This window comes from Caretta caretta, chromosome 9, assembly GCF_965140235.1.
Source record: "Caretta caretta isolate rCarCar2 chromosome 9, rCarCar1.hap1, whole genome shotgun sequence".
Lineage (NCBI taxonomy): Eukaryota > Metazoa > Chordata > Testudines > Cheloniidae > Caretta > Caretta caretta.
The window spans coordinates 3705981-3715085 of NC_134214.1; positions in this window are offsets into that span (position 1 = coordinate 3705981).

The following is a 9105-nucleotide window of genomic DNA, read 5'->3' on the forward strand; positions in this document are numbered from 1 at the left end:
GAGGGGGGAGGAGCTTTCCTGGCAGCTGGGAGTCTGGATTGCCCCACGAGCGCTCCAGATGAGCCAGATGTGCCGGGAAAGGGGGGCAGGGGTGCGGGGAAATGGCTCCCTCCCAGACGGACCAGCCCGAGCAGGGAAATGCTGCCCTGCCAGATGTGCAAAGGGCAGAGTGGTAAGGGGGGGGATCATGCCCTTCCAGACGTGCAGCGCCAAAGGGGCAAGTTCTGCCCTTCCAGATGTGGCAGATGGGCAGCAGAAGAAGGGAGATTCTGTCCTTACGAATGGGCCAGCCTGGGGCGGGAGTGGGGGGGGGGGGGGGGTTCTTTCTTTCCCGGTGTTCAAAAGAAAAAAAAAGAGCGAGACTTTTTCTCTTCCAGATGCTCCAGCTGTTCCGCAGCAGGGAGGGGATTCTGCCCTTCCCGGTGGTCTTGCATTCACACAGCTGGAGGATGGGAAGACTACTGTTGAGGCATCAGGGATGGCGGGGAGGTGGGGAAGGGGCTTCTGTGTTCTCTGTCCCTTCATCCCTAGCCCGCTGCCTGTCTCATACACACCCCTTCAACCATCTGGAGTGACAGAGCCGGAGAAGTCAGGCTGGAACTATGTGTAAGAGGGAGATTTTAAGTATCTTCTTGAAAACACCCTGCAAAAAAATCCATCCCCACAATTCTTTTAAGCTGCCTTAAAATGAATGCAAATAGGGAAGGCTTCACAGATCTGCCAGGCATCTCAAGCTGGTGCCCTTGGGCCGGGTGGGTTGAGGGGCAGACGTGCCTGCTGGACGCACAAGAGCACCTCAAAGGGACAAAGGACAGGCACGCTGCTAGGAGGCTTTAGAGCCATACTAGGGGGACGGAGTCTCTCGCGGCAGCAACAGAGAGGGAGGGGGAAGGGAACCCAGGATCATGGTGACTCTTCTCCCAGAGCTAATGCTTGGAGAACAGGTCAGGATTATAATAAAGACCCTGGCAAGTTAGTTACTTGCTTTTGCCATTTCATGGATTCCAAGGCCAGGAGGGACCATTGTGATCATCTAGTCTGACCTCCTGTAGAACACCAGCCAGAGAACTTCCCTGACATAATTCCTCTAGAGTGCATTTTATCTTCTGCAGCAACAGCCCCAGCAGATGAACATGTGGGCATGAACATGTGGGCAGTGGAGGTCACTGCTTCATCCACCAGTGTGCCACCCATCCCATAAAAACAGAGCTGTCCCGAACCACTCCATCTCATCTTCAGCTTCACTCACAGCAGCCCATGGATTAATAAATGGCAAGTATGCAAATGCCTGAGCAGTGTGAGCACACCTGGCCTTTTACACATCATTCACGGGCACGCTCAGAAGCCATGCACCCTTTTATTATAATTACTAGATTTTTGCAGACTCCCATTGCAAACTGTTGGGCCCATGTAACTAAACACAAGGGGAACACTAGTAACCACAAGTTAGGGAAATCTTACAGTATCGCCCAAATGGGGGTCGAAGGGTGTCATGCTTTCAGGTGGTGTGTTCACATTCCTTACGGTAAGGTGGATGCATCCCCCTAGGAGAAAAGGAGAAGTGGGAGTCAGCTTCTGGGATGAATTCACCCACCATGCTCTGCGAGAGGCTTCTATGAGCAAATGGGACCCGCTTGCAGCAAAGTATGACATGCACGCTGCAGAGTAGTCCCAATGACCCTGCTGGGGTAGATGGCCTCTTTGTTGAGACTCTGTGATTCAGAGATCTCCATTGCAGGTCTCTCAGCCGTGGGAGGAAGCAGTTCTTCAAAAGGAACATGCCACAGACAGACGTAAAGGAAAGGCCGCCTTCTTACTCCTGAATTGAAAGGACCCTCTGGTTTGTAGGGCCCTGTGGAGAAGATGATGGGTTGCACATGACATCAGGATCAGGGTGCCCTCTACTGTCTGAATTTACTTCCCTAACTTTAACTGTTGCAGTGAGTCAAGTATCTGAGGGTAGCCGTGTTAGTCAGGATCAACAAAACCAATGAGGAGGCCTGTGGCACCTTAAAGACTAACAGATTTATTGGGTATAAGCTTTCGTGGGTAAAGTGGGTTTTTTACCCACAAAAGCTTATACCCAAATAAATCTTTTAGTCTTTAAGGTGCCACCGGGTTCCTCCTTGTTTTTGTTGCAGTGAAGTGACACTACAGTAGAAAGTGTGTCTAAAATCCGAGCCAGGAAAAACTCCAAGGTTCCACTTGACAGGCATTCATGAGAACAGTTTCTTTGGGATCTGATCCATGCACATATAAAGAATGTATATAAATAACGTACATATTTTGCGGTTATCCCTCTCTCTTCTCCACCATCTCTATGTCATCTGTCCTGAGGTCCTGGGGGGAAAATGGAACTAAAAAGCCAAGGTCCAATTATCACCCTGAACACTTTGCTTTTATGTTGTATCCCACTCATCTTCCCATTGTCTGCTTAGATTGCAAGGTTCTCTAGGCAGGGACTGTCTTTTACTTTGGTTTGTACAGAGCCTAGTAATTAATCTTAGGGAAGAGCTTTGGTACTGCAGTAATACTAATGTTTGATCTCTCTCTCTCTCTCTCTCTCTCTCTCTCTCTCTCTCTCTCTCACACACACACACACACACACACACAGTTTCACTCAGCACCTGAGGTTCAAACAACTCCAAAATCTTAAAGCTATAACTTCATCAAAATTACTTAGGCCTTGGCAGCAAAATGAAGAATTTCCCCCTGATCTTGATGCAATTCAGCATCAGGCTCACTTGAAAGGTTCATGAACATGAGCAAACCTTTCAGGGAGTATGAGCCAATAATAAAGCCAGTACTGAAATCCCAAACCAGGCCTGTCCGTTGTGGTTTCACAGCAAACATTCCATACAGCTGCTGTCTGTAGATTAAAAATGCTTGCAACTAATGACATGGGAATAATATTGCTCACCTAGACTCACGGATGTTGTGAGGATTAATTAATATTGCCAGTTTTCTTCGCTGCCTGCCCTATGCTGTTGGATAGTGTTGCACTGTTAAACACCTGTGGGGGTTACACCCCAAAGGTGACTGCACTTCAGTATGAAGAGCAGTTAATTGAATACATAGTTTGAAATGATTGGGAAGAAAGGAACCGTATAAAAGATGTTAATTACTATTAATTATTATTATTGTTGTTGTATTATTCACTCAGGCTGAAGTACAGCAGCTGTTTAGCAGCAACCAGCAAGAACACTGTACAACAGTGAGGAATGATGGTGTGAAGAGTATTGTATCCAAATGAAACCACAGAGGGAATTAAAATAGACAGAAAAAAAGGCACTGGGATTAATCCAAAACACTGGGGTTAGTACTACAACTGCTGGGAGAAGTTCCATGAATCTTTAAGGAGCCAGACCTTGGTTTTGTGGCTCCTGTCCTGTTCCTGTGGCTCTCCTTTAAGATTCCTGCACATGGTTTCCCCATTTTGTTTCCAATGATTCTGACACAGTGAGTCCAAGGCTGTTTTATAATCCTCAGAAGACATGTTCTTGCTTGTTACTGTCCTCGTACTCACCTAAACCACTATTCCTCCCTCCTGATCCAGGAAGCAAATGCTAGAGTACATGAAATTGTAGTCTGTGGAATTATAAATTAAGGTGTTGGATACATTTCACAGCAACTCTGTCCCTGGGAAGAGCAGTAACCTGACTTCCAGCTAAAGTACAAGACATTAGAATAGACTTGGCAAGGGTGAGATATCTTTCTACACACATGAGTACTAGGTCCTTCCACCAGCTTAATATGGAGAAGTTAAATAGGCAGACACGGGTTTGCACAGCGGCTGAGCATTTTAGATTTATGCCATATTACAGAGAGGAGCCCTTGTAAGGTTCTTGTAGATACATGTTCTTTCCAGGCAGACCATTTTATTGCACAAGGTGTTGTAACTAGGGGCAGGCGGATGAGGGCATGTTCTGGTTAGGGTCAGTCTGATGCTGGGGCTCAGATTATAGGAAGACTCTGGGCTCAGATTCATGTTACAATGTGCCATAGAATTGTTAGATTTTCCCTTGCCCCAAAGTCAGCTGATTTTGGACAATTTCTGCCATCATGGGCCACATCCAAACCAAATCTGAAATCAGGCCACTTCTGGGTTTAACTCAGGCACCAACCCAAGACATAACGTGAGACCCTAGAAAACTGAGAGTGAGAAGGATCAGATTTGTGGTTCCATTTGGGTCCATCTCTATTGGTCCTCAAGGAGCAAGAGGAGAGTTGCTGTAAATCTCCATGGTCTAAGTAGTCACAGGTTCTCCACTCCCTGTCCAATTGTGAATGGTAGGTTTGATTATGTGGATACCTTCCAAGAAGGAATTGGACTCCACCCTCCAGACTGCTCTATTATATCACCTAACTGCCCACATATTATACAAATCCATTCATACAAATCTGGATCACATTTAAATTTGAGATCTAAAGGATCAAATCTTCGCAGCCCACCAATAATTTTGACCACCCATACTCACATTTTGAATGAAATCCATCAATATAAGCCATTTTAATTCCACTTTTCTGCCAAAATAACGCATAGAAAACTGATCCCCACTCTGTTGCCAGTCAGACCAGAAATTAAAATGTACCAGATGTTATAAATGTTGTCTAATCTGGAGTTTTCAATTAAACCCATCCTAAGAACATAAGAACGACCATATTGGGTCAGACCCAAGGTCCATCTAGCCCAGTGTCCTGTCTTTCGAAAGAAGCCAATGCCAGGTGCTCCAGAGGGAATGAACAGAACAGGTCATCATCAAGTGAACCTTTCTCTGTCGCCTGTTAGGGGGCTTATTCCTTCACCCACTTACTTCCCTGGTCCTTCTCGCATGAACAGAGAGCAACAATACCTGAAGTCCAAAGGTGCAAACAATTCGATGTTTATTGGGGTGAACTTCCAACAAGCATGATTCCAGTTTCCTTCCTTAGTGTCCCCCTTCCCAGCTCTGACACCACAGAGCCTTACACCTGTGTCCCTGTTCCCATTCCTGCCCTTAGCCAAACATGATTCCAATTTCCCCACCCCCATTCCCTGTTCCCATTTCCCCCTTTAGCAAAATATGATTCCCATTTCCCACCCACCCACTTCCTGATTGACTGCAGACTATATAGTAAAACTTGAGTTCTGCTTAGCTATACCTTAATCAATCATTTTCCTGAAATTTAACTAACCAATCCTAACATATTGTAACATGATTATGTAACCAATTATATCCCATCACCTTAATTAGTTTACACCCAGCAAAATTAATTATACAGCAGACAGAAACAGTCACAGAACCAGACAGAGATTATAAAGAGAAACAATGGCAAAGTGGGAACTATAATGGCAAAACAATACAGAAGTCAGGATTTCACATCCCAACTATTGATAAGTGAGTTCTTGCCAGACAGGATGCTATTAAACTACGTTTCCTTTTACATCTTCTAGGCACTTGCCTTTCTCTGGAGGCGACAGGCATTATCAGGACAGGAGTGTATCCTAACAGCCCAATAGCACCTTATTTCAATGGGACTAGTTTGGAATATGAGGAGGTGACCGGTCGCTTCCCAGCTTATGACTGCCTCTGCTGCTTAGCCAGAGGCCTTAACCTAAGCACAGGGCCTCATAGAATCATAGAATATCAGCGTTGGAAGGGACCTCAGGAGGTCATCTAGTCCAACCCCCTGACTCAAAGCAGGACCAATCCCTAATTTTTGCCTCATATCCCTAAATGGCCCCCTCAAGGATTGAACTCACAACCCTGGGTTTAGCAGGCCAAAGCTCAAACCACTGAGCTATCCTTCCCCCCAATTGGCAACAGGGTGATTTGTGGGTAAGATCTGATTTGTATATTCATAGAATATCAGGGTTGGAAGGGACCTCAGGAGGTCATCTAGTCCAACCCCCTGCTCAAAGTAGGACCAATTCCCCATAGTTGCCCCAGATCCCTAAACGGCCCCCTCAAGGATTGAACTCACAACCCTGGGTTTAGCAGGCCAATGCTCAAACCACTGAGCTATCCCTCCCACACAACTCCCTCAAACCACTGAGCTATCCCTCCCTCAGACTGTCACAGTAAGAGAAGGCCCTTACACCAGCAGACAGTGATTTTGATTCTTTCTTTTATACCTCTAGAACTAGCTAAGTGATAAGAATACACCTAAATTCTTAGAGTATAGGCCTTTACAGACAGGCCTGAATATCTATATCCTAACATCGCCCATTCCCAGCTTCTGGCAAACAAAGGCTAGGGACACTTCACAACATGGTTTTCCATCCCTGCCCATCCTGGCTAATAGCCATTGATGGACCTATCCTCCAGGAACTTACCCAGTTCTTTCCCAAACCCTGCTACAGTCTTGGCCCTCACAACATCCTCTGGCAAAGAGCTCCACAGGTTGACTGTCCGTTGAGGGAAGAAATACTTCCTTTTGTTCAGTTTTAGTTGGGGGCTGAAGGTGACGGCTAGTGGCGTTCTGTTATTTTCTTTGTTAGGCCTATCCTGTAGTAGGTGATTTCTGGGAACTCTTCTGGCTCTATCAATCTGTTTCTTCACTTCCGCAGGTGCGTATTGTAGTTGTAAGAAAGCTTGATAGAGATCTTGTAGGTGTTTGTCTCTGTCTGAGGGGTTGGAGCAAATGCGGTTGTATCGCAGAGCTTGGCTGTAGACGATGGATCGTGTGGTGTGGTCAGGGTGAAAGCTGGAGGCATGTAGGTAGGAATAGCAGTCAGTAGGTCGCCATTAGCCGTCACCTTCAGCCCCCAACTAAAACCCCTCCAACGCATTATTAAGGATCTACAACCTATCCTGAAGGGTGACCCAACACTCTCACAAATCTTGGGAGACAGGCCAGTCCTTGCCTATAGACAGCCCCGCAACCTGAAGCAAATACTCACCAGCAACCACATACCACACAACAGAACCACTAGCCCAGGAACCTATCCTTGCAACAAAGCCCGTTGCCAACTGTGCCCACATATCTATTCAGGGGACACCATCACAGGGCCTAATAACATCAACCACACTATCAGAGGCTCGTTCACCTGCACATCCACCAATGTGATAGATGCCATCATGTGCCAGCAATGCCCCTCTGCCATGTACATTGGTCAAACTGGACAGTCTCTACGTAAAAGAATAAATGGACACAAATCAGATGTCAAGAATTATAACATTCATAAACCAGTTGGAGAACACTTCAATCTCTCTGGTCACGCAATCACCGACATGAAGGTCACTATCTTAAAACAAAAAAACTTCAAATCCAGACTCCAGCGAGAAACTGCTGAATTGGAATTCATTTGCAAATTGGGTACTATTAATTTAGGCTTAAATAGAGACTGGGAGTGGCTAAGTCATTATGCAAGGTAGCCTATTTCCCCTTGCTTTTTCCTGCCCCCCCCCCCGAAGTTCTGGTTAAACTTGGATTTAAACTTGGAGAGTGGTCAGTTTGGATGAGCTATTGCCAGCAGGAGAGTGAGTTTACGTGTGTGTGTGTGTGTGTGTGTTCCCCCCGGGGGGAGGGGTGTGAGAGAGCCTAGATCTGTGCTGGAAATGACCCACCTTGATTACCATGCACATTGTAGGGAGAGTGGTCACTTTGTATGAGCTATTACTAGCAGGAGAGTGAGTTTGTGTGTGTATGGGGGTGGGGGGGTGAGAAAACCTGGATTTATGCTGGAAATGGCCCACCTTGATTATCATGCACATTGTAGGGAGAGTGGTCACTTTGGATAAGCTATTACCAGCAGGAGATTGAGTTTGTGTGTGTGGTTTTTGGAGGGGGGTGAGGGGGTGAGAGAACCTGGATTTGTGCAGGAAATGGCCCACCTTGATTATCATACACATTGTGAAGAGAGTGGTCACTTTGGATGGGCTATTACCAGCAGGAGAGTGAGTCTGTGTGTGGGGGGGCAGAGGATGAGAAAACCTGGGTTTGTGCTGGAAATGGCCCAACTTGATGATCACTTTAGATAAGCTATTACCAGCTGGACAGTGGGGTGGGAGGAGGTATTGTTTCATATTCTCTGTGTGTATATAAAGTCAGCTGCAGTTTCCACGGTATGCATCCGATGAAGTGAGCTGTAGCTCACGAAAGCTCATGCTCAAATAAATTGGTTAGTCTCTAAGGTGCCACAAGTACTCCTTTTCTTTTTGTCCTCATACAGAAGCTGTTCCATACCCCTAATCATTTTTATGCCATTTTCTGAACCTTTTCCAATTCCAATATATCTTTTTTGAGATGGGGCGACCAGATCTGTACGCAATATTTAAGATATGGGCGTACCATGGATTTATATAGAGGCAACATGATATTTTCCATCTTATCCATCCCTTTCCTAATGATTCCCAACATTCTCTTAGCTTTTTTTGACTGCCACTGCACACTGAGTGGATGTTTTCAGAGAACTATCCACAGTGACTCCAAGATCTCTTTGCTGAATGGTAACAGCTAATTTAGACCCCATCAAATTGGGATTATGTTTTCCAATGTGCATTACTTTGCATTTATCCGCATTTAATTTCATCGGCCATTTTGTTGCCCAGTCACCCAGTTTTGTGAGATCCCTTTGTAACTCTTTGCAGTCTGCTTTGGACTTAACTATCTGGAGTAGTTTTGTATCATCTGCAAATTTTGCCACCTCACTGTTTACCCCTTTTTCCAGATTATTTATAAATATGTTGAACAGCACTGGTCCCAGTACAGATCCCTGGGGGACACCACTATTTACTGCTCTCCATTCTGAAAACTGACCATTTATTTCTACCGTTTGTTTCCTCACTTTTAACCAGTTACTGATCCATGAGAGGACCAGTCTTCCTCAGTTTTATCGTATGACAGCTTACTTTGCTTAAGAGCCTTTGGTGAGGGACCTTGTCAAAGACTATCTGAAAATCTAAGTACACTATATCCACTGGGTCCACCTTGTCCACATGTTAGTTGACCCCTCTCAAAGAATTCTAGTAGATTGGTGAGGCATGATTTCCCTTTACAAAAACCATTTGAACTCTTCCCCAACAAATCATGTTCATCTATGTGTCTGATAATTCTGTTCTTTACTATAGTTTCAACCAATTTGCCTAGGACTGAAATTAGGCTTGTCAGCCTGTAATTGCT